Source organism: Globicephala melas, chromosome 3, assembly GCF_963455315.2.
Source record: "Globicephala melas chromosome 3, mGloMel1.2, whole genome shotgun sequence".
Taxonomy (NCBI): domain Eukaryota; kingdom Metazoa; phylum Chordata; class Mammalia; order Artiodactyla; family Delphinidae; genus Globicephala; species Globicephala melas.
This window is the reverse complement of record NC_083316.1, coordinates 95,414,350-95,441,038: the sequence shown is the minus strand read 5'-3', so window position 1 is coordinate 95,441,038 and position 26,689 is coordinate 95,414,350.

Genomic DNA, 26,689 nt, shown 5'->3' with positions numbered 1-26,689 from the left:
ACACAGCCCCTGTGTCAGGGGCCACGAGTACACAGCCAAGGCCAAAGAGACCTGCCTATGCAAGTGAGGCCCGCTCAGTTTACCACCGTGTGCATACCACCAAGACAGGCATACACATTTCACATCTGTCATCCTTTTGGTCTAAGGAGCATTCCTAAGTCACTAAGTTACTAAGCACCCCTAAGTTCTGTGCAGAGACGCAGAGGCCTCCGCCTAGGGCTGAATCTTCTTTTGGTCCCTGTGATAAATTTGCTTGTGACTGCTAAATACCGCCACACATTTTCCCCCACTGCAGTATGACTGAACAAACAAGAAGTGTTTTAGAGGGTAAATACACAGTGAAAGGCAAACTAGTGTATAGTGATTAAGAGTCCAGACTCTGCATGAATTCACATTATTCTATTTATCAAATGTGTGATCTTAGACATATTATTTATCCTCTCTGTGCCTTGGTTTCCACATCTACAAAATGGGGACAACAATAATAACGGATTCTGAGAAGTAAATAACTTGGTATATGCAAAGTGCCTAGAATGGTACTTGACACACAGCAAGCCCCGTTTAAGTATTTGTTAATACGACTAATATCACCGGAAATTGCTGCTACCGTGTTCACTAGAATAGACTAATCTGTGACTCCATTTTTGGAAGGAGTGCATCCCTCTCGGCACTTTTCTGATTTCCTACATAGAAATGATAGGAACGGGCATCTCCACAGAGCAGACCCACACAAGGGTCACAAAGATGACAAGTCACCATCAGAATGTTGGGCTGATGCCCAGGTACCCTCTGGAGAAGCGTGACTCTGTGTCCTTCAGATCTCTTAAGAAAGTCCAGAACAACTCCCTGCAGCTCGGCAAACTCATCAACCCACATCTGCTTTGGGATCTAAGTGGCCCATAAGTGCAGAGCTGCTGTATCTCACACACGCTCCAGGCACAACTCAAAGAGCCAGGCCCCACGGCTCAGACAGCCTGCTTCTACCTGATCACACGCACGATCAGGTCCTGCAGTTTTAGGCTCTGCAAATGGCAAACAGCCATAGGCCTGTTCAAGTCATACTCAGCTTCTAGGCAGAGAGTAACTCTGAATCAGTCCTGGGGGTCCAGGCCGACTAGGATTGATCATAGTGGCACCCTCACTGCCAAACCCTGCCAAGCAGTTCCTTTTCAGTCCCTTGTCTTTATGCAGTCAGTATCTACTGGATGCAGAATACCAGCTTAAGTGCTTGGGGAGGGTAGAGAGGGGCTATTAGAAAGGAGTTAAAGATGGTGCTATTCCTTGGGTACAGAAAAGAATAGAATCTGCTTATAGTTCTTGGGTTAGAATTGGATCAAGACACCAGACTGATGAATGTTTTTTTTTCCTTTTTTTTTTAAACTTATTTTATATTGGAGTATAGTTGATTAACAATGTTGTGTTCGTTTCAGGTGTACAGCAAAGTGATCAGTTATACATGTATCTATTCTTTTTCAAATTCTTTTCCCATTTAGGTTGTTACATAATATTGAGCAGAGTTCCCTGTGCTGTACAGTAGGTCCTTGCTGGTTATCCATTTTAAATATAGCAGTGTGTACATGTCAACCCCGAACTCCCAATCCATCCTCCCCCCACCCTTCCCCGCTGGTAACCATAAGTTCGTTCTCTAAGTCTGTCACAGACTTCCTTTCTTTTCATATCGGCTGGATGGATTATAGTTTGAGCAAGTATTTCCTTGGCTTTCCCTCTACATCTTCCACTGTTACTTTGGCCTCACAGGCTCATATGAGGATGTATTCATTTGCATTTCCCATTAATGCAAAAGTTCTATTTACTAAATCCTAGGAATCAATAGTCTAGTTTGCAGACTTGGCTCCTGCCTTGCTTTCCTGAAGATGGTCTCTCAAGGCACAGGGAAACCTCATGCACACACACACAGCTCTGTCATTTCTTCATCCACGGACACATGCAGTCCTAACCAAACGAGGTCAGGCAGTGACAGCAACTATAAGGAAAATGCTTTTCATCAGAGCATGCCAGTGCCAGGCTAAGACATGTGGGTGCCCCAGGGACTAATAATTTGCTTTTTCAGCCAATGGGTATTCACTAAATTCTTGACAAAAGAACACCTGCTGGATGAATTGAGAGGAGAGGGAGAATCCCTGTGACCATTCCCACCTCTCCACTGTCCTGAGCAATTCACCTCTTGCCTCAAACTTGCACTCACAACTCAGCAGAACAAAAGCCCAGCAATCAACCAAATCTATGCTCTTCAGAAGGCAAATTAGTAACTTTAGGTCCTGCTGAAGGCCCTTAGGTTCCTTACCCTGCTCCACAGAGAGCACTACACCAAATTATTCCAACAATTCAATCCAAACAATTCTCACCCAGAAAGGAATTCTGGTCAATATGAATTTCCCCCTGTCATTACATCTCCAGGGATGCTTTTGTGCCTTTATATATCAACACCCCAGACAGGCCTTCAGCCCTGGGCACTACAGAATGGGAACCACGTGGACAAAAGGGGCGGAGCTGGGAGGGCTGCTGTGCTCTCAGCCTCAGAACAGGCTCTCTGCTAAGCAGGGCAGGACAAAGGGACCTGTCCTGTGAACATGAGGCCATTTTTTAAAACAAAACCTTTAAGAGTCTAGGGGAGGAAAGGGACCAGGAATACAGAGTCGTGCTGAAGTGGCAGTCTTGGTCATATGTAATATCATTCATAGAATTTACAGGGGTTTAGTTTCCAGTTTTCTCCCTAATTTCCTCCCTTTGCAAGCTCCTTAATACAACAATTGAGTTGGTCTCAGGGAAGAGTCCTGGACTCCCCCTTCTAAAGCAGTGCTGTCCAACAGAAACCAGTAAGAGCCACATCATGTAATTTTAAGTCTTCTAATAACCACATTTTACAAAGTAAAAAGAACCAGGTGAGGGCTTCCCTGGTAGCACAGCGGTTGAGAGTCCGCCTGCCGATACAGGGGACACGGGTTCGTGCCCCGGTCCGGGAGGATCCCACATGCCGCGGAGCGGCTGGGCCCGTGAGCCATGGCCGCTGAGCCTGCGCGTCCGGAGCCTGTGCTCCGCAATGGGAGAGGCCACAGCAGTGAGAGGCCCGTGTACCGCAAAAAAAAAAAAAAAAGAACCAGGTGAAATTAAACTCATTAGCTTTGTAACCCAATATATCCAAAATAGCATCATTTCAACCTATAAACCATATTACTTTTTTCATACTGTGTATTGGACGATGCAGTTATTAAAGTTCCCTGCTTCCAGGGACTCTTCAGTCTGAAGACACAGTAAAAGTCTGAAGACCATCTGTCTATGAGATAGAGTTATCTGAAGGCTTATACCAGGAAAAACGAGGTGGGATAGTTTAGGATTTAGGGTCGAGGAGGCTCTGAAGTCAGACACAGAACCTCGACTCTGCCTCTTACTAGGGGTGTGACTTTGGGCAATATACCTAACTTCTCCAAGCTTCCGTTTCTTCACCTCATAGGGTTGTTTTGAGGCCTGGCCCTAATTAGCAAGAGAGAAATATTAGCTCTAATGACATAAATTATAAAGTCTTTACTATCATTGATATTTTAATTGAGAGTTTGGCATATTCCCTTATCTCCAGATCCTCAAAAAAGATCTAATTTATCAATGGCTGACAGAGCCCTAGATTGAGAGAGACAAGGATAACTAGTTAGTTAGGTAAGTGGGACAGAGAAGGTGGAAATGGGAAACAGAACCCCAGGAGGGAAACGGAGATTCCCTGTGGACAGAGACCCAACACTGGATTTGCCCTGTTCTATGTCTGAAAACACTGAAGAAAGAAGAATTCAGGGTTTAATGAGTGGGGATATTTCCTGACTGCCATATGCCTGGCACATAGGGAGCAAAACGGCCACATCAGCTCAGAGAACCATTCCATGGTTTATGGAGAGAAGAAGGAAGGGAGGGTGCAAGGAGTGTGGAAGTCTGCAAGTACCCCAGGGGGTACTTCACAACCCAAGCCCTCTCTCCCTGAGCATCAGAGTGGTCCTCCTAATACATTTCCTCTTCCCTGCCTAGATATCCTGGCCACAGTCTCTGTTTTCAATACTATACGATAAAAAGATGCTGTGAATTAGGACATCAATGGAGAGAAACATCAAGTCTCCGAGGTTGTAGGACCTCAGTCTAATCTCCCATCTTAACCCCCCAAACCCTCTTCTATGTGTCCCAACAAGATCTTTTACTCTCTGCTTGGCCTATTGTCATCTGTAAGCTCTTCAGATGACAAGGCCGCTTCCAACTCTACAGTTTAGAAAGGTTCCCCTCCCCCCCGCCACCGTATGGAGCCACAACATGCCTTTGCTTTAAGCTCTAGCTCACTCTCAGCCTTAGTTTGCCCTCTGGACATGCATAATATCTCTTCTATAGACCGGTCTTCAAACACATGAAAGCAGCCGTCACATCTCCCCTTGACATTGTTTTTTTCTTTTTGGTGCCAAACTAAAACTCTGTTTTTTTCAGTCCACTTCTCATTAGTCAAGGTTTCCAGGCCTCTTCCTTGCCCTTCGCAGAATCTGCTACATTTTTTTAATGTTCTTTTAAATTGCAGGGCACAGCGTGGATCGCACCCTCCCCGCTGGTGCTGACCAGCGACTCGTACAGTGGACTATTGTTTGCAACACTCAGCCTGGCAGCCCCAATGCACATCGCTTTACCATCCTCCCTGCTGATCAACCCCCCCTCTTCCTCTCCCACACTACACGCTGTCTGTTCTCCTTCCACGATGTTTCTCATGTCTCCCCCCACCTCACCCACCCGTTTCCCACCCCTGCCTCAGCCCAGGGCCTAATTATCCCTCACCTGGATTATTGAAGCGGTCTCCAATGGCTTTACTACCTTCATCCCCTCACCTCTGCCACCCATCTTACACCCCATTCACCCTTTCTGATCCATAAACCAGTTCACATCACACACTTATAGGGAAACAATCCTTCTGGCCTTCAGAATAAGTCTTAACTCCATGGTCTAGCCTTCAAAACTCTCAGTGATCTAGCTTTAAGCCATTTTCATTGTCCTCTATACCCTTCCACCCATGCCAGACCCCTTGCCCTTGCCCTCAACCTCAAATATTTCATACTTCCTCCCTGATTGTAGAGAGTTTTGGGTCATCCTTCAAAGCCCAGAGTAAATGTCATTTCTCCATGGTGTCTTCAATGATCTCCTCCTTGGAAATCCTACAGCATATTAGTTGTACTTCCTTACTGAATCATTCATGTATTAATTATTTCTTTTGCCCTTGTTTTTCTTTTCAACCACATACTGTCCCTGTGCTCAAGGAGGGTCCAAGCTAATGAGAGAAATAGACAAGCAAAGAACAAACAGAATCATAAGCACTCTAAAGGGAGATGGTGTGGGAACCTGGGGTGTGAGGGGTGGGCGTCTAACCAGACAGACTTTGGGATCAAGGAACACTTCACAGAGAACAGGACATTAAAAGTAAGTCCGGGGCTTCCCTGGTGACGCAGTGGTTGAGCATCTGCCTGCTAATGTAGGGGACACAGGTTTGAGCCCTGGTCTGGGAGGATCCCACATGCCGCGGAGCAACTAGGCCCGTGAGCCACAACTACTGAGCCTGCGCGTCTGGAGCCTGTGCTCCGCAACAAGAGAGGCCACGATAGTGAGAGGCCCGCGCGCCGCGATGAAGAGTGGCCCCCGCTTGCCACAACTAGAGAAAGCCCTAGCACAGAAACGAAGACCCAACACAGCAAAAATAAATAAATTAATAAACTCCTACCCCCAACATCTAAAAAAAAAAAAAAATTAAGTCCGGATGTAAGCAGGAGCTCCAGGCAGAGGGGGTTATCTGTGAAAAAGCCATATGACAAGTGAGATCATGGGCCATTTAGAAAAGTGAATATTTAACTTTGTGTCTTCTTTGTAGCTTGAGGATGGGGCAGGGTGGGGACAAAGCTGGGAAACTGGCTGAGGTCAGCTCAGATAGGACCTTAAATGTTATTCAGTAGTGTGTGGGAGTCATTGCAGGGTTTAAGCAAGGGATTGACTGCAGAGATTTTCAACTTAGAAATACCATGTTAGCAACAGATTGGAGGAGAGACGAAAGCCAGTTTGGAGCAGAGACGGAGACCTGTTTTGAGGCTGATGGAGAACTACAGACTTGGCAATGGGTCCAAAGACTGGTTAACAGACTCAAAATATACTAGGTAGAAACTTCAAATGGTGGACTTGAATGTGAACAGAGAGGAAGGAGGATAAATGCTGGTCTCCACTTAGCTTTTCCTTTTTTGTCTTATTTTACATAAACTGCACCCAAAGAGGTAGCACTACCCTCAACAAAGTTTAAAGTCCCTGATAATAGGCACAATCTTCAATCAGCTATAGACACTTCATGTTGCCTTCAATGGTATCTTACATAAGCACAGCCTAAATAAGTTTTTGCTGAATTCGCCGAAACACCTAATTTTTAGTAGGCAAACTCAATTTATGATAATGCCAAACAGGGCACAGTTTTTTCAAAGGAATAATTCTACAGGAAGATCACTTTGAGAAAGGCCTATTGTTGGATCATTCCACGTTCATCCATCCATTTTTCATTCCACAACTACTTACTGAATGCCTCTTACAGGCCAGGCGCTGTTTTGGGTGTTGGGATACAGCAGCAAATAGGACGACAAGCTTCCTGCCTTGAGCTTACTCTACCAGGGAAAGACAAAGATAAGTAAACAAATAAAAGTAAAATATAAATGCACATAGGTATAATTGCCAAGGGAAAAAATGGAGTAAGAAGTGAAAGCAACCGAGAAGGTAATAATTAAGCTAAAAACTATGTGACAAGAAGGTGACAAGACACGTGAGAAGAATATTCTAGGCAGAGAGGAGAGTGAAATGCAGATAGCTTGTGTATATGGGACTTAAAGGGGAGAAGAGGAAAGAGCCTGGGGGTGAGTTCAGAAAGGTGGGAAGCTCACATAAGAGCCCCATGAAAGAGAGTTTGGGTGTTTAGCAGGACACTGGCATGATGTGACCATGAAGATACTTTTTTCCCCCTAGAGGTGGTCCAAGCCTGTTCCTCATACCCTTGGAGGAAAGAAAAGCAGTTTTCCGTGACTGTGCCTTTCCTGAGAAGGTTGCACAGGGAGCAGGCCAAACCATATCTGTGATCTTCATTTAGTAACATCTCATCTGGGCTTTGCTCCAGCATCTTTAGCAGTTTTAGGTATTACTTATCCAGGTAGAGGAATGTACAAAGCACATGGTCCAACAGAGGGACCTGATCCTAACAAAGAACAAAGTCTCTATTGCGTGCCTGCTTGTGTAGGGAGCCCTTCCCTCTGTCACCTGTCTCTCCCTGGAGCATGAAGACCAAGGAGATGGTGGTGGACCAGGGCAGAGCCAATGAGGCCTGTTGTGACCGGAGCGCCATACAGAGACGCTAGAGAAGAAATGGAGGGCCGCGCTCTGGAGACGCCAGATGGCAGCAAGGTGCAAAAGCAATGGGTGTAGAGGATGAGCACGAGGTGGAAAGATGGGGAAATGAAGGCTGAGCAGAAAATTTAGCTTTGTGCCTCATCAGAATCACAGCTGTGAGACACTGGTCTCTTCTGGTTTCCCCAAGAAGAAACAGGTTAATTATTTCTGAAGGTTCAGTGGGAAAAAATGAAAGAGCCAAAGCAGAAGTTAAATGATAAAGCAAAACTGGATATATCGAGCCCCCATTTTCCTCCACCCCCTTTTCACACCAGGTCTTCTTCTCTAAACCTTGAAGAGCCAAGATAACTTCTCAGAATAAGAAGAAGAGACTTAGAACTGGAACTCATATAAAGAGAGAAAATATCAATGGTAAAGGGGCTTCTGGTGGAGCAAGATTTGTTATATTTTCCCTTATAAAGATTAAAAATATGAGGGCATGCAATGGTGTTTTAGTCACTGCTATTCTCCTTCTGCCCCTCTCCCCACAAACAAAAAAAATTCCCCATCCTTAGAAGAAGCTTATTTGCAACTATCTGTAGATTCAGAGATGATCGTTCCTTTTGCTTGTTTTAAATATGGTTGGAACCATACCATCCACTCTGGGGTCTTGAGCTCTTTTGCCTACTCACTAGAATTTCATCAATGCCCTCACAGTTGACTGGCGCCCATGTGTTAGTGATCTCGCAGATACACCGCTGTAATGCTTCCTTATGGTTTTCCTAGGAGGGGGGAGTAAGGCGTGGGGATGTCCTGCACAGGTTCCAGTATGTACAGAACACTGCTATCAGAATTTTACCCATAGTAGTAGGCTGAGCATGTCATTCTAATCACAGGGGAACCGTATTGGCTCCTGGTCAAATGTTGAATTGATTTTAAAATTGCTTTGATGACTTATATATTCAGTGCACAGTTTGGGGCCCCTGTTTATCTCTCCATATGAGCCGAGTTGCAGATTGAGAGCATTTGAAGCTTGCTCTATTGGCCATTTGAAAATATAGGTTTAAGTCACATAGAGCATGTGCTTTTAGTTGCTGTCTCACGTTTGGAGTTCATTCCTGGCTGGCCTCCAGAGCACTAGATGAATAGACCTCTTTAAGATGAAATTTCAGTTTTACCTTGACATGGAATGCTTTTGAATTAAACATATACATAAGTTGTACATGATTTTATTTTCGGTTATACAGCACAGGAGAGCTTGAAAGTATAGAAGAGGAAAGGAAAACAAAAACATCGCCCAGCCTACTGGTTACATTGGGCACAAGTTACCTGGTTTACCTTCCAAGTTCAGCCAGGTGTTCCAACCAGCAGGAGGTCTGACTTTTGCCCAAGTCTCCCACCAGGATAGATAAGACAATCTTGCCAACATAGAGTGAAAATTCAGAATTGGACCAGAAAGACAACACTTTTGTTCGCCTAGGAATTGATTCATGAAAGAAAGGAGGGGGGAACTGACATAAAAACCAGGAGGAAATCTGAACTGCAGATCTGGGGGAATGGCTAAGCTTTTGTGCTATGTGTTAGATTAGTGAGGATGATAATTACTTGAAATTAGGAAAACGAAAAGCAAGACAGGAATGTGATAGCCTGAAAAACCAGAATCCCCAGAGCTCGACTTGTCCCATCATGACTGCCTGATCTTGCACAATTTTTCCCAGGGTGGGTGTAACACAGAGTTCCGTACGCTTAAGGACATGTTTGATGGATTAAACTAAAATCCAACCTGGGATATCCATTATATTGCAAGATGCATGCTTAACACACATGGAGTTGGTAGAAAATGTTTATTATGGGAGGCAGAGATGAGTCAAGCCCGCTTTTTAAAATTCGTAAGGTTAATGCTCATGTTACGCAAGATACAAAAGGCTAATAATTTCACTTTCTGATCATGCTTAGTTCGCTATCTCCACTGGAAAGATGTCAGTTGTTTCAACTCTGTCTCCAGAGAATTAAAATACCCTTAAGTCACTTCCATGAGTGTAAAATGATAGCAAGCCAGCCCTGAATTAGCATTCCTAGCCCCTTTCAGGGTTCAATGTCCACTGGAGAAGAGGCAGAAAGAAAGAAAATGATGTTACAGCCAATTCCGGCATTGGCTCTATCAATAGCATCATTTCATTTTCCAAAACACAGGGTCTGAATGCTGAATACAACAGAGACAAGTATATTGAATCTGGATCAGCTGACCAGGGACACGAGGACAGCTGAAAGTATTCACATTTCTAAGGTTACCAATCCAGGTCTTAAAGGGTTAAGACCTAACGTCAAGGCAAAATGTGATCAGCCTGTCTGGATCAGTCAACATGTTTCAGAATAATGGTTTCAGGTCTGAGCATCAGAGGTAGATTTCCAGTGACGCTCAGGACACTTAAGTTTCAGGGCCCCTCACTTTGCACAGATTCTGAGAGGAGTCCTAAGTATGTGTTCTTACGGCCATGTGTTTTTCTAATAAAACTTGTAAAAGTAAGATAATCTAATTACCATGGATACAGACTGCTGTCTCTTTCCACTCTGACTTGCCCTCCATCACACGTCCTTCATGTTGGGAGGCCCCAGAGTGGCCATGTGCATTTTGAGTACCTGATAATGGGAGGTCGAGTTGGGGATCCCTTGGCTTGGGTTTAATATATTTATGAGGTTTTCAGTGACTTCTGTGCATACTTATCACTAATCGCAGAGTAACAATGACTTCCGGTAATGGACCTCTCACCCACAGGTCCAGTTCACCCAGTTGGGTCCTAAAGGCACATGGTCTGAAGTAATACTGTGATATGAATTCGCCCCACAGTGCCTAGCACCAAAAGTTCGTGGGTGGTAAAAGAGAAAAAAGTTTTGCAATGCATGAAGCCAGAAGCTATTTTGGCTTCTTTTCTGGATTTCTTGAGGTTTATGGTATCTGATAGCCTTTTGAAATGTATAATTTGTTGATTTCTTTTTGCATTCTAAATGAATGCTTCTTTTCATACTAATTTATATTGTAGCTGTGTTGTATTTTTCCTAAAGAGTTCATCCCTGCCAATCACTCAAGGTGGTGTACAAGAAGTCACCAGATAGCATCACAGACAGTAGGCAAAGGGTTAGTATAGCAAAACTTTCTGGAACCTGAGATTTCAGAGGCTGAAAGAGGTATATGATCAACATTGCTGGAGATTCTGGTGCAGCTCTGACTAACCCTGCCTGACCAGTTCTTCACTGGATTCTGAACAAGATCTTTCACCATAAACACCCTCTTCATAGGAAAACAAAGTATCCTTGAAGGAGAACCCAGTTTTTCCTAGGATCAAAAATTATGTGCCATGGGCTTCCTTGGTGGTGCAGTGGTTAAGACACGGGTTCAAGCCCTGGGCCGGGAAAATCCCACATGTGGAGCAACTAAGCCCGTGCACCACGACTATACTGAGCCTGCGCTCTAGAGCCCATGAGCCACAACTACTGAGCCCATATGCCACAACTACTGAAGCCTGCGTGCCTAGAGCCCGTGCGCCACAACAAGAGAAGCCACCGCAATGAGAAGCCCGTGCACTGTAACGAAGAGTTGCCCTCGCTCGCCACAACTAGAGAAAGCCCGTGTGCAGCAACAAAGACCCAATGCAGCCATAAATAAATAAATAAATTTATTGAAAAAAAAATTATGTGCCATGTTTTTTCCCACCAATGTTGTCATCCTCCAAGGGCTGGACAGAGTACCCTGTTGAAGAAACTGTGATAATCTATCACATACACTTGGTTAAATTCTGTTATCACTAAACCTCAAGTATGAGGTGTCAAATCCAGGAGCCTCTCCCTATCACCTTGAATCCCTATTTGTATTCCACCAGGATGCCAAGCTCCTCCTAACTTCCAGGATAAAATAATGGCATGAAAACCAAGCTCATTATGATTTAGTTAATCACTAGAAAACATTCTTTCTTCCATTCCTTAAAACACTTGAGTATTCTTCTGTACAAACACCAGGTTTTGTTTAGTGTCCTAACATGATTTTATTAGATCTCAACCTCTCTACTTCTTTCATAGCCCATCTATAAACCATATTCCAAAGGATGTTAATTCACAAAAGAAAGTAGCTGACGAAATACAGTGTGGTGTCAGGACCTGTTAACACACATATTCCTTTCTGCTGTACAAGGCATAATAGGGACACTGAGGTCTCAAGCAGTTTAAGTCCATCAAATAGGTTAAAGTAAGGTATTTTCATTATAGACAGGCTATTTGCATATTTATTCTTATGCAGAATTATAGTAAACAGGATACAATTCAAGAGAAAAAATCTAATAACTCAGAAAGAGTTAAGAAGAGGCAAATTTAGGGCTTCCCTGGTGGCGCAGTGGTTGAGAGTCCGCCTGCCGATGCAGGGGACACGGGTTTGTGCCCCGGTCCGGGAAGATCCCACATGCCGCGGAGCGGCTGGGCCCGTGAGCCATGGCCGCTGAGCCTGCGTGTCCGGAGCCTGTGCTCCGCGACGGGAGAGGCCACAACAGTGAGAGGCCCGCGTACCGCAAAAAAAAAAAAAAAGGCAAGTTTAAATCCCACATATTAAAACTGACCAAAAGTTTCTGAGTATATAAAGCTACTTTTAAGTATACCTGCACTATATGGATACTTTACACCATTAATATTATGCATGTGTCAGCAACCAGTTATAAATCTACATTCTCTGAGATGTGCTGTCAACTCTTAGTAAAATTTAATCATATGTTCAAAAGCATCAGACTGCAAGCATAATAAAACATAGTGCCATTATTTCAAATGTCACAAGTAAAGACAACCGTCAGTGTGGATACCACTGAGCACTCTGTTCTTACTCTATCCTTTACCAACACAACACAAACGGTAAAGTTTTACCAGAAAGTTACCCAAATCATAAACAGCATCCTATGATATCCAGTCGTCAAATGGCCACTGATGATACCTGCCTCCTGGGATTTGCACCCCTGTGAAGTCTCATTCCACATTGTATCAGATTTGGTCTGTGTGGCCAATAGAAAATGGCGGAAGTTGTGATACATTACTTTTGAGATTAGGATGTAAAAGACTGTGGCTTCTTGGGTACTCTCTTGTTTTTCATTCAATCTTTCTCTCTCTCTCCCTCCCTTCATCACTTCCTCTGGGGGATACAAGCTGCCATGTTTTGAAGAGACCTATGAGAGGCGCCTGTGGAAGTGAAACTGAAGCCTCCAGCCAAGACCCAGCAGGGAACTGAGGCATGCTAGCATCTACCTGAGTGGGTGGAGATTTGACTGGTACAGCCTACGCCCCCAATACCAAGCCACTATTGGTAGAGGACCTATCTCTATGACCTCACAGAGATGAGAAAAGCCTGGGTATAGACTTAAAACGGAGAGGGTCACACACTAAAGCCTAATCATCTCCCTTGTTCAACCAAACTACAACCAAGTGCATTTCAGAGGCCATGAGAATGGGGTAAAGGACAAACAGAACCATCAACGATTCTGTTCTGCTCCCACTTCAAGCTCACATGTCTTCTTAAATCCAGGAGAAAACTACAAACTCGGGCCCCACATTTTAGAGGCATGTTTAAATCACATGGCGCCAAATTTCTTACAGTAGATTCCTTTGAAGATGACTTTGCATTTGTTGTGCATTTAGAGATTGTTTCTGATAAGTCAATTAGAGCTTTTCAGAAACTGTTAACTTATGCAATATGTCAAGTAAGAACAACATTTTTTAACCCACCAAGGGAACAGCACATGAAACGTTGAATTCTGAAAGTTCCCAAGGTAGAGGTCAATAGTGGCTAATTCACTGATATTTCTGGTGCTGATTCTATAGGCAAGAAATCAGTATTTCTAACCCTAAACTTTGGAGAGAAACAGAGTAGATTTCTAAGTGACGACGTATATTTTAAGATGCCCTTTCCTCTTTCTTTCTTTCTTCCTCCTTCCATGCAAGACTCTCGTTGGTGACTTTTCTGCTACTATATTCTGGAGGAACAGATTATGTCTAGTTCATTTCTGAATCCTTCTCACACTGCTTATGACCGCGCAAGCATATACAAGACATGTCAAATGATTTGATCTAAAATCAAGCCCTTCCTTTCCAAGCCAAACCTAATGAGATCCTATGAAAGAGAACAATAAACAGTAAAATTTAAAAAGAGTAATATGCTAAGAAAGCAAGAGAAGTAATACACAGGCACACTGTAATACCCTCCTAATGAATTCTGGCTTAATTCAAAGGTGAAATATACTCACTATACTGAGGTAGAACCAGAGCTGGACGTGAAACCAAGAAAGATTTAGAGCCAAAGCAACATGTAGTCCTTTGTTCTACTAAGTTATCAGAACAAAGTAGGGATTTTTCTGATTCCATAGAAATTACCAATCCTTATACATTTTAAACAATGAAAACAAGAAAAGTGCTATAATTTTGCAGGTACAGTGAGTGATAGTGAGTAATTCTTCCCATATATGTTCCCACTATAAATGCTTTTCCATGAAGTATTCATTGCTACTCAGTCCTGGAAGTTGTCTCATAAAAGTCACACAGAAATCCCCTTCATCTTCCAGGAGAGAGTATAAGTCATGAACTTCTTATTCCAAGCAACCAGGAAATAGAACTTTATTTACAAAGTTAAAATAGAAGCTGCAATAAATAATTCCTGCCAGAAATCTAAAAATAATTTTTACTCCTAATTACTATAAAAATAATACAGGGAAATGTTGGAGCCCTATTTTCCAGAACTTCCTGGCTATGCAAATGACAAAGTGTCACTTGGCAACAGTTGGGCAAACAACAGAGTTCTGTGTCAACCAAGACAAAGCAACTGGCAATCACTGTGATGCCATAGGCTGAGGATGGGGTGGGGGTGAGGGGCTGGCAGCTCCTTTATGAACAATATTATCTGTAACCTACCCCAGCCCTTTCATATTTTTTGCTTTCCCCAAAAGTCACTTGTTAATTTCCCATTAGACTGAATCAAAAGGAAACATTCTCAAGTATTGAATAAGCACCTGTTCATAAGGCAAAACAACTGTGTCAGTGAATCAGCACCTTTCTAAAACTGAATTTGACCAATGAAGCAAGCACTCTGTAAGAACTTTTGTGTTCAACAACATCTGTCACTAACTGAGATATTTCCAACTGTTCTAAATTTCCTATTTGCTAAATAGTTGTCACATCACTAATAAGTTCAATCTGACTTTGCTAACTAATACTTTTCTGTGGAATTAGATGCCAAGTACTGGTGGAATTACCCAGCAGAATGGACTGCCTGGGTTTGAACCTCACTGCACCATATACCAGCTATGTGTCCCTGGGCAAGTAACTTAATCTGACTTTAGCAATGGTAAAGAGGAAATAACAGTAGAACCTATTTTAAAAGGTGGCTCTGAGTGTTCAGAGGCAATGAGCACGTCACATGCTTGGCACAATGCTGGGCATAAACTAAGTGCTCAGGAGGTAGTAATCCCATTATTCTTGTTGTTTTTTCAGTCTTATTTCTATTGTTAGTATTACTGTTGCAAAACTATGAGAGCCGATTTCCTAAAATGAATGCCTTGTGGCATACTCACGTGTAAAAGTTTGACTACTGTCCACGCATTAAAATGCAATGTTATTAGAAAGCATACTTATCAAGCTGTACGTTTGTATAGGCTTATAAGTTCAGAAGAAAGAGGGTATGGGCTTTACATTCTCAGAATTAATCATGGGTACTCTGATGCCCCATGTGAGTCATGGAGCCGTTTCTCCCAATAATCTGCATGATGATTATGTTACATCTGCTATTAAAACATATTCCAATCTCTTCTTAAACCCAGATTCATACTCTGCATAGTAATTCTCAACTTCTCCAGCAACAGAATTCACAGGATATGTGATGAAAAGAACTTTGAGAAATTCATCTCCACTCCAAAGAACAAAGCCATAGCCAACAGGGAATCTATAATTTACTCATGTCCATATTCAAATTAAGATAAGGAGACACCAATAAGGCAAACCCAGGAAAGCTGTAGGCTAAATAACTCATCCAGAAGGAATAAAAGGGAGCTCTGAAATGAAGTCTTGTTCATAAAAGCAAAATCCCTGCAGGGCAAGTCAGCTGATTGGTTTTTAATGGAGGGCAAAGTTTAATCCAGTTACAAACTAAATCACACTGAAATCAAGTCAGGATCCCTCTAGCTAACCATAAAAAGACTCTAAGAGGGTGCTGTCCCTGTTGCTTTCCTAAAGAGTAAGAGATCTTACTCTTTCACGCTATAGTCATCATTCTATAAAATACAGAGATTATTTACAGGCAACTCTTTGAGTTAAGATGTATGTTTAGTTAACTGCCTTTTTGGAAAAATCCCTCTTCTCTTAGGGAATAATGAAATACTTCATTTGAAAAAATATGAGGCAATACACTTTGAAAGAGGGTTATGAGTAATGCAAAAGTCAACTGTCATCTATTTGGAACTTAGCAAAAATAAACCAAATAATTGATGTGTCTGAAGTTCTTACCTAAGTAGGAGACTAACATTTATGTCAATGGATGGAACTCACCTGGCCATGGCTAAAAAAAAAAAGAGAAGTGAAGAATAACCATTTGTTAAGAGCTATTATGAGTCAAACAGTTGTAACTTATGTAGACTAAGTCATTTACCCTTCATAACAATCTGATGGTAAGAATATTTTTGTCCCCATTTTAGCTATGATGAAAGAAACTGACATCCTAAGAACTTAACTGACTTATCCAGTATCCCACAGCTACTAGGGATTCAGCTACCAGAGAGCAAAACTGTCCATATTCTTTACACTACATATACCATTAACCTGCAAATGGACCAACTTCTTTCACATATACACACAGAAATTAACTTTAAAACAAATTTTAAAATTATTGACTTGGTTGTTGAGAACTCAAAGTGTGTTCTGATATATAAGTATCATTATAAAGGACAGTCTGGAAGACCAGTTTGCAAACAAGTAATGACAGCAGAATTTCACATAAATGCTTAATCGCTGCTGCATTAATTGTTCGTTATTTTGTTTTTCTTAATTTTCTTGGATTAGGTGTTTGGATTTGTTGTGGGAGAAGGAAGGCAAAAAACTGCAATTCATCACCCTAGATATTAGCCAGGGACTATCTGATTGCAAGGAACAAAAACTCATTTAAATTCGCTTAAGTAAGTAGGAGGAACAGGTAGAAGGAGGCTTAGATGGGGAAGCGAGCAGGAACAGATATTCTACCCTCTAGCACTGGGGGCCACTTCTTGCCTTTGCTCTGCTCTGTGAGGTTGCTTCTTCTCTCTCTGAGGGTAATTTTCTCTGCCTCTCCATACTCAGGGGAAAGAATGTCCCACTTTATATCACATCCCAGTTCAAATACATTCCTAAAAAAAAAAAAAAAAAGCAACCTCTGAATAGGTTTGTAAATGCTCTCTGGAATATCTGGTTCACTAGAAACTTGTATCTATTTTCTGCTCCAGCAGCACAAAGGGGCTCTCCAAACTCTCAGAGCATCGACATGTGTCTTAGTTGGCTCAAGCTGCTATCACAAAATGCTATAGACTGGGTGGCTCAAACAACAGACATTATTTCTCACAGTCTTGGAGGCTGGCAAGACCAAAGATAAGGTGTTAGTGGATTTGACAGCTTGTAGACAGTTGCCTTCTCACCATGTCCTCATATGGAGGAGAGAGAGCTCCAGTGTCTCTATCTTCCTGTAAGGGCAACAATCCCATCATGGGGGTCCACCCTCATGACGTCATATAATGATTTCCCAAAGGCCATCTCCAAATACCATCACACTGAAGGTCAGGGCATCAACATGTGAATTTGAGGGGGATACAAATATTCACTCCATAACAACTTGTGTCACCACTGCCTTGATTCTCAGGCATACTCCCCCCGCCCACCATTACCAGTGTCCCCACATTTCCTGGCCCTCTCCTTCTTACATTCGTAATCTTTCTTCTATTGCTAGCACTTCTTTTTCTCTGCTTCATTAACCAGCAAAGCCTCGGGAAGAGTTGCTCGCCAAAGACTTTGAAATAATAGTATTTTGGGCACTGAAAGCTCTAAGAGCATCTGCAGATCTTCTGGAGGGGTCCCTGATGGATGTGGCTCCAAAACCAGCATCCTAAAGGCAGATTTAGGGAAGCCATTCTGGATTCTATTTCAGGCACGACCACCAGATACAGTGCCATGGACGAATCACTTCTTTCTTTTAAACATTACTTAAAAAGCAGGAGGATCTCAGAATTCCCTGGCGGTCCAGTGGTTAGGACTCAGTGCTTCAACTGCAGGGGCCGTGGGTTCAAACTAAGATCCTACAAGCTGTGTGGAGCAGCCAAAAAAAAATAAAAGTGGGAGGATCTCAGTAGAGTAGATACCATAAAGTCTACGGTTCTGTGACCAGGACAGTGCTCCAGCTTTGCCATTCCTCCATTTATTGTCATTTAAAGTCTATGTAAATATACTTGATGCTTAAGCTACACTTACCCCCTGTTCAAATTATTTTATCTGCCTACTTGTGAATCCATTTATTTTTAGTGCTTCAAAAATCATGATCAATCGCAAAGTTGTGTTGTTTTTATGAGTTTTTCACTGGTTCTAGCGCTCCAAGGAATTCATTTATTCTTTCAACCACTGCTTAGTAAGCACCTCTGTCAGACATAAAGAAAAGTGCCAGATGCTACCAGAAAACTACTAGAGCTAATCAATGAATTTGGTAAAGTGGCAGGATACAAAGTTAATACACAGAAATCTCTGGCATTCCTATATACTAATGATGAAAAATCTGAAAGTGAAATCAAGAAAACACTCCCATTTACCATTGCAACAAAAAGAATAAAATATCTAGGAATAAACCTACCTAAGGAGACAAAAGACCTGTATGCAGAAAATTGTAAGACACTGATGAAAGAAATTAAAGATGACACAAATAGATGGAGAGATATACCATGTTCTTGGATTGGAAGACTCAACATTGTGAAAATGACTCTCCTACCCAAAACAATCTACAGATTCATTGCAATCCCTATCAAACTACCACTGGCATTTTTCACAGAACTAGAACAAAAAATTTCACAATTTGTATGGAAACACAAAAGACCCTGAATAGCCAAAGCAATCTTGAGAACGAAAAAAGGAACTGGAGGAATCAGGCTCCTGACTTCAGGCTATACTACAAAGCTACAGTAATCAAGACAGTATGGTACTGGCACAAAAACAGAAAGATAGATCAATGGAACAGGATAGAAAGCCCAGAGATAAACCCACGCACATATGGACACCTTATCTTTGATAAAGGTGGCAGGAATGTACAGTGGAGAAAGGACAGCCTCTTCAATAAGTGGTGCTGGGAAAACTGGACAGGTACCTGTAAAAGTATGAGATTAGATCACTCCCTAACACCACACACAAAAATAAGCTCAAAATGGATTAAAGACCTAAATGTAAGGCCAGACACTATCAAACTCTTAGAGGAAAACATAGGCAGAACACTCTATGACATAAATCACAGCAAGAGCCTTTCTGACCCACCTCCTAGAGTAATGGAAATAAAAACAAAAATAAACAAATGGGACCTAATGAAACTTAAAAGCTTTTGCACAGCAAAGGAAACCATAAACAAGACCAAAAGACAACCCTCAGAATGGGAGAAAATATTTGCAAATGAAGCAACCGACAAAGGATTAATCTCCAAAATTTACAAGCAGCTCATGCAGCTCAATAACAAAAAAACAAACAACCCAATCCAAAAATGGGCAGAAGACCTAAATAGACATTTCTCCAAAGAAGATATACAGACTGCCAACAAACACATGAAAGAATGCTCAACATCATTAATCATTAGAGAAATGCAAATCAAAACTACAATGAGATATCATCTCACACCAGTCAGAATGGCCATCATCAAAAAATCTAGAAACAATAAATGCTGGAGAGGGTGTGGAGAAAAGGGAACACTCGTGCACTGCTGGTGGGAATGTGAATTGGTTCAGCCACTATGGAGAATAGTATGGAGGTTCCTTAAAAAGCTACAAATAGAACTGCCATATGACCCAGCAATCCCACTACTGGGCATATACCCTGAGAAAACCATAATTCAAAAAGAGTCATGTACCAAAATGTTCATTGCAGCTCTATTTACAATAACCCGGAGATGGAAACAACCTAAGTGCCCATCATCGGGTGAATGGATAAAGAAGATGTGGCACATATATACAATGGAATATTACTCAGCCATAAAAAGAAACGAAATTGAGCTATTTGTAATGAGGTGGATAGACCTAGAGTCTGTCATACAGAGTGAAGTAAGTCAGAAAGAAAAAGACAAATACCGTATGCTAACACATATATATGGAATTTAAGAAAAAAAAAATGTCATGAAGAACCTAGGGGTAAGGCAGGAATAAAGACGCAGACCTACTAGAGAACGGACTTGAGGTTATGGGGAGGGGGAAGGGTGAGCTGTGACAGGGCGAGAGAGAGTCATGGACATATACACACTAACGAACGTAGTAAGGTAGATAGCTAGTGGGAAGCAGCCGCATGGCACAGGGATATTGGCTCGGTGCTTTGTGACAGCCTGGAGGGGTGGGATAGGGAGGGTGGGAGGGAGGGAGACGCAAGAGGGAAGACATATGGGAACATATGTATATGTATAACTGATTCACTTTGTTATAAAGCAGAAACTAACACACCATTGTAAAGCAATTATACCCCAATAAAGGTGTTAAAAAAAAAAAAAAACGCCAGACATGTCAGGCCCTCAAAAGAAACTGAACCTCAAGAAAACTGATCACCATAAAACAACAGCAAAGAATACTAGGGCTTCCCTGGTGGCGCAGTGGTTGAGAGTCCGCCTGCCGATGCAGGGGATGCGGGTTCGTGCCCCGGTCCGGGAAGATCCCACATGCTGCGGAGTGGCTGGGCCCGTGAACCATGGCCACTGGGACTGCGCGTCCGGAGCCTGTGCTCCGCAACGGGAGAGGCCACAGCAGTGGGAGGCCCGCGTACCGCAAAAAAAAAAAAAAAAAAAAAATACTAGCAGCTTCTGTGAGGGCTAACAAATATGTCAGGCTAAAATACCTTTAAAGTTCAGAGTAATGGGAGAAAATATCAGTGATGTTTGTCAAGTTCCTAAATGTGACTGAGAGCCGGGTCCTTACCAGAGCAGCTTCATTAAGCTGTCTTCTAGACGATTAACAATGTCACAAAGAGCTCTAGTACACATGTACAGAAAGGAAATTGGGGGAGGGGAAGGAGGAGTTGATGATTGGTTGATTTCTATCTTCCGTGTGCCTCCGTTCCCTTATTTTCTTGCTAGAAGTGGGGAGGGGTGTGGCAGAGAGGGGAAGGGTGTCAGACATCTGTCATTCATTATACCAAAGCTGTAATGAGGACTATTCCCTGAAGTCCCAGGCCAGCCGGGCCAGCTGTGCAGGGTCTTCTGGTCATTTCATTAACACCCATCACCATCACCACCACCACACAACCCAATAACAGAGACCTGTGTTTTACATGATTGAATTTTTCCCTACCTGTATTAGTCATACTTCTCCAGAGGAACAGAAATTGAATATATATATTTTGGTTTTTTCAGAGACAGAGAGAGAAAGAGATTGATTTATTTTGAAGAATTAGCTCAAGCAATTTTTAGAGGCTGCAAGTCTGAGACCCAGGAAAGCCAGTGAGGTAATTCAGTCTGAGTCCAAAGGCCAGAAAACGAGGAGAGTCAATGGTGTAAATCCCAGTCCAAGGGCAGGAGAAGATGATGAGATGTCCCAGCTCAACATCGAGACAGGAAAGAAGTGGTATATTCCTCCTTCCCCCGCCTTTTGTTCTATTCAGGCCCTGGACAGACTGGATGACAACCACCCACACTAAGGAGGGCAATCTTCTCCACCAAGTCCATGGACTCAAAGGCTAATTTCATACAGAAACACCCACACAGATACACCCAGAACTAATTTTTAATATGCTGAGCATTCTGTAGCCCATGCAAATTGACACAGAACACTAACCATCACACCACCTATCACATCATGATGGGCTTGTACTCTATGTGAATAGTTTATAAGGAACGGTAAGGTGAGATGGGGCCCAGAGTAATTACAGAAATGTGATGTAAAAGCAACCATAGAATTCCCACAGGCAAGAAAATGTGCTGGCAGTCTAATTAAATAACAAGAAGGGTGATCCGTTAGGCTCTGCTTTTCTTTCCTAATGTCCTCATGTTCCTATTTCCTCTCCATCCGCGTGCCGCCATCTTGACTCATTCACACTGGGGTTCCCAGCTGGCCTCCCTCAGGCTATGCTTCCTGTTCTTCAATCCTATTTTCAAAACTTCGATTATCTTCTCCTAACTGTGATTCCATCACATCCATCCCCTCCCAGAAACCTGATTCAGTCTACATCATCTACATCGAATATCTGGACCTAGCGTTCAAAGCTTCCTGTTCTCCATTCCCCTCAAACTGGTCTCACTCCCACACGTGGCACGCTCATTCCTGCCTCTCTGCCATACTCCTCTTCTTGAATACCTGACTACCTCCCCATTACGAGCTTGAATCTTTCAGTCCTTCAAGGTCAGTCTAGTCCCACTCCCTTCACAAAAATCATCTGTGACCACTCTGGCCCTCCGCAGTAGATGATCCTTTCACTGAATACTGCTGTATCAAACAATTTTGCAAGTAATGATTTATTTTAGTATCTTTTTTCTTTTTTTTTTTTTTTTTCTGCGGCACGCGGGCCTCTCACTGTTGTAGCCTCTCCCGTTGCAGAGCACAGGCTCCGGACGCGCAGGCTCAGCAGCCATGGCTCACGGGCCCAGCCACTCCACGGCATGTGGGATCCTCCCGGACCGGGGCACGAACCCGTGTCCCCTGCATCGGCAGGCGGACTCTCAACCACTGCGCCACCAGGGAAGCCCTATTTTAGTATGTTTTAATCTTGTCTCTCCAGTTAGACTGTCAACACCTGGCACCATACCTATCATATAGGCTCTATAGGTTCTTAATAAATAAAAGAATAAATGATCATACTGATCGTATCATCTGTATTATTTATCTCACATATTAAAAGTCACCCAAGCTAATACCAATGTTTAATCTAAAAGCATTTATTAAATGGTTTCCAATTGTAGCACCTGGAGGAGTCCTGGAGTGATAACAATGTAGGCAAACTCATGCCTTTGCAGAGTAAGAAAGATGGCATCAAAAGTACAAATGGTCGACTGAAAATTCTGGATATATAGAAGAGGATAAGACAGTTGTCACATACAGGCCAAGGACTCCCGTGAGCAGGAGAGTGGATTTTAGGGCAGTGAGATAGAGGCAGAGAGCAAGAAGGGCCAATGGATTAATAATGAAGAAGGGCATGGAGAAAACGGTCCACATCTCAGCTCAAGTAAGAGAAGGGGGTAGTGTAATAAAGGAAACAGGTACAAGATGTATAAGCAACCTGGTACCCATTGAGATCTGGCCCCAAAATGTGATTATGTGTCTGTCAGAGCTGGAGGAGGGGCCTGTTTGTTAATCTGTTGATTCTAACTCCAAGTATCAGAATACATAGTAGCTATTCGTTGATTCCAGGTGTTATGTGTGGGTTCTCTTGGAGACTCATTGGTTCATTTACTATTTTATTAGGTACTTACTGTCTCTTAGATGTCCTGCCAACTGATGATAAAGCATACAAGACATTGGGCCAGCCCTTCAGGTGAAAATAAGACTGATGAAAAGGAAGAAAAATGGTAGCACAAGAAACGTATCAAAGTCCCTGTGGGTGGAACAAGGGTAACCCTTCAAGTGTTCAGAGAAAGAAGAGACAATTTTGGAGGCAGCTAGCATTGTGGAAATTGTTCTACACTAAGAGCTGCTCAAACCAGCATTTTTTTATTTTTAAGGAGTTTAAGATGTACATTTTTGATTTTACATTTCACTGTATCTGGTATCAATAATAACAACAGATACTCATATAGCACTTACTGAGTGCCAGGATACAGTCTAGATGCTCTTCAAATGGTAATTCATTTAATCTTCACAACAACCGTATGAGATAAATACTATCATCAGCCCCATTTTACAGATGAGGAAACTGACGAAGAGTTAAGGTGCTTGCCCAACCAAGGCCACAGAGTTTGGCCAGAGCTCATGCTAGGGAGCTGGGCTCCAGAATCCACACTCACCAGCAATACATTTAAGGGACTATCACACATGGACATCGAATATATCCACCCTGAACACTAGCTAAATCAAAGGTGCATCTTACATACAATCAACGGGTCCTAAAAATTCAAGAACTCTGTATGATACCACTATAGCTGACAGATTGCATTGAATTGGGGGTGTGAATTCAGTTTGATTTAGCAAATATTTATTTAGCTGTGGAGGATTAAGAGATGAGTAAGATGCAGTCAGTCTCCTTAAGGAGGTCAACATGTAGTGGGAGACACAGATAAGCAAACAGCTTTGCACAGTGCACCGTGCTAAGTGCTGTAGTAGTATTTCTGTTGTGTCAACAAAGCTTGTGGGCTGCTGAAGACAAAGGGATTAATGCTGTCTGCCACGTCTCAAAGAGGCGGTAACCACAGAGCTGAGGCTTCACAGAAGACAGGCTGCACTCAGGCGGGGAGGGTTGTGCACGGGAGAGAGGACTTTCTGGGGATGGCTGTGCAGAGAGCTGATAAGGGGCGATAATAAAACGGTACCGTCACAGTCCCTAAATTCTGCTTTGGCCTTGCCCACCCTTTTCCTCAAGGTTCCCGCTCGATATATGTGCACCAAAAAAAAGGCAAAGTAGGGCCAGTTAATATTTTCTTTTTAGCTTCCCACCCTCCCAACCCTAAACCTTAGTAAAAACTCTGAGAAGCTAAGTGAGACCCATGGAAAATGCCTTTAAGTTAGGATGGTTGAAATGCCCTAGAATCCCAACACAGCATAGAAGCCTTGCTCTATTTCACCCAAAACCCAATGTGTATGTCTCATGACCCTGGCTTGAGGAAAAGCTAATCCTGAGTATAGCACCAAGGGAGAGGAGCCAGTTACAGAGAGCAGGACACAAGGACTTGGGCAGCATGAGAGACAGAGAGACGGGAGCCTCCCAGGCCTTAAACAACTCCAGGTAAGGAAGGGGAAGCCAAGGATGCAGGAAAGAGCAAGAGAGAGAATAGGGCTGTGGCAGGGAGTAGCCTCCATGCTCGCTTCCACTCCTACCTTGTGGGATCCTTTGAAGCGTTCACAATACATGCACTGCTGCTTTTATTTATTTTTTTTAAAAAACTGAGTGTAATAAAATCTTCAGCCACTGGCAGTCCTTATAAGGGACTGATTATAGTACCTACCCCTCCTTGGAGGAGAAGAAGGGTCCTGAGGGGGAGCCTGCAAGGAGCAACACATCACATTCCATGAAGGCATAAGATTCCACAGTGGATTCAGGGGACGAGTCTAACTCAGCCGTGCAGAGCATCCAGCTCACCACGAAGAGGCAAGGAATGAGGTCGGGTCCCGCTAACAGTCTCAGTTTCCCCATTTGAAAATGAAGGACATTATCTTGACATCTTAGAAGGCAGCATTTATTTCTGACACGCTAACCATTTTTTGCTCATAGCTGGGGTGACAGAGAAGGATTAAAGGAAGAAGCGGATTTCACTTCTACCCCTGTGGCCTTAGGCAAGTTACAGAACTCCCCAACCCTCTCTTTATAGAGACCTCAATATAATGGCAGTGATGCCTGCCTCCCGGGGTGGTTGGGATGAGTCAGTGAGAGAATGTCAAGGGCCTCACCAGGAGCGTGGCCCATGGAACTCACTGATGCCCTATATGAGAGCTACTATAATATCAGGACAACCCCTGCCCGCAAATTCTATGGCAGTGGACATAATGTTATTTATAGTAGGGTCAGTGCAGGAACCACAACCCACCCCAGGTATTTTATGCAAAATGAGTTTAATACAGGGATTGAGGGATTTATAAAACCGCTGGAAAGAGTGCGAGATGAGTTTCTTGGGGTGACTCCCAGAAAAACCCAGAACCAGCCTAGCAGAGGGGCTGCTAACTCAAAGGCACAACTAGAGCCAAGGCCCACAGTCTAGTCGGAGGCCCCTACCACAGCAGTAAGCAGGAAAATGGACACGAGAAGCAGCGCCCAGATTAGACGTGAGATCAAGAGGGGGCCACTACCTGCACTGCTTCTTGACAAACAGGAAGCTAGAGGAGATGGGAAGACAATGCAGGAAACCCACAGTCTGGATGGTCAGTGAAGACAGTCAGGATCCAATAGAAGCCCCTGTCTCTCTTCTAAGTCTCCTGTGAGAACTTCTATCAATGGAACCTAATTTATAGGTAGACTCTTAGCTGCAAGGGAGCCTGGGAAATGTAGTTTCTAAGTAGGCAACCATGTGCCAAGCCAAAAGTCTCTAATTATGAAAGAAGGAACAGAATTTTGGAATTCAGTACAAGATGGTAGGAGAAGGCATGTGAGGGCAGAGAACAATACCCCTAAAGACCCAGGGCAAAGAAAGAGGAATTACCTAGAACAATGGGGTAACTCCAATGAAGGAGGAGAAGAAGGACCCTGCAAAGAAAGCTAGAAACTAGATATCTGACATTGTCTAAAAGCTAAAATACAGACCACTTCTGACTTTCCATATTTTCTCCCTTTAGAATAGTTAAAACTTATATCCTTTCTTGAATGTTTTTCTTCCCCAGAAGCTGCAAAATCCTGTTTAAAGTCTCATTAACTTGTCACTATTAAACACAGCATCATTAACTGAGTCTGGAGAAAAACAGAGGTCCCTTCCTCAAAGGCCACCTCCACATGGAGCTGGTCCCAACAAAGCTGTGCTATGTTATCTGCTTAGGTTCACTTAACGCACAGTGGAGTGGTTAATAGTTACCTGCCGCTAGGTTTTATGAGTTTCTCTTTGAAAATGCTATTTATTGATATTGTTAGTAGTAGTAGTAGCAGTAGTATTCAAGATGTACTCCTTAAATCAAGAAGGAATTTGCTTAGAGTTGAGTATTGAGTGGAAGGACAGAAAGCAGACAACAGGTGATAATTTCATGTTTACAAGAAAACATATTTATATCTCAAACTGCAGCCTCTGAGGGCTACAGCCATTTTTCTTTGTTCATACCCATGGTTCAGGGAAGGGTTCTAGTTTTTACTGTCAAAACAGGGTGACAGAAGCAAGCAAAAAAGACAGTATTGTTTTCATTTTGCACTCATGTCCCTAGGCAGAAGCAAACATTTCTCACATTTGCTTTCTCAAGGCCTTTATTGTCCTAGCTTCCTGTTAAAA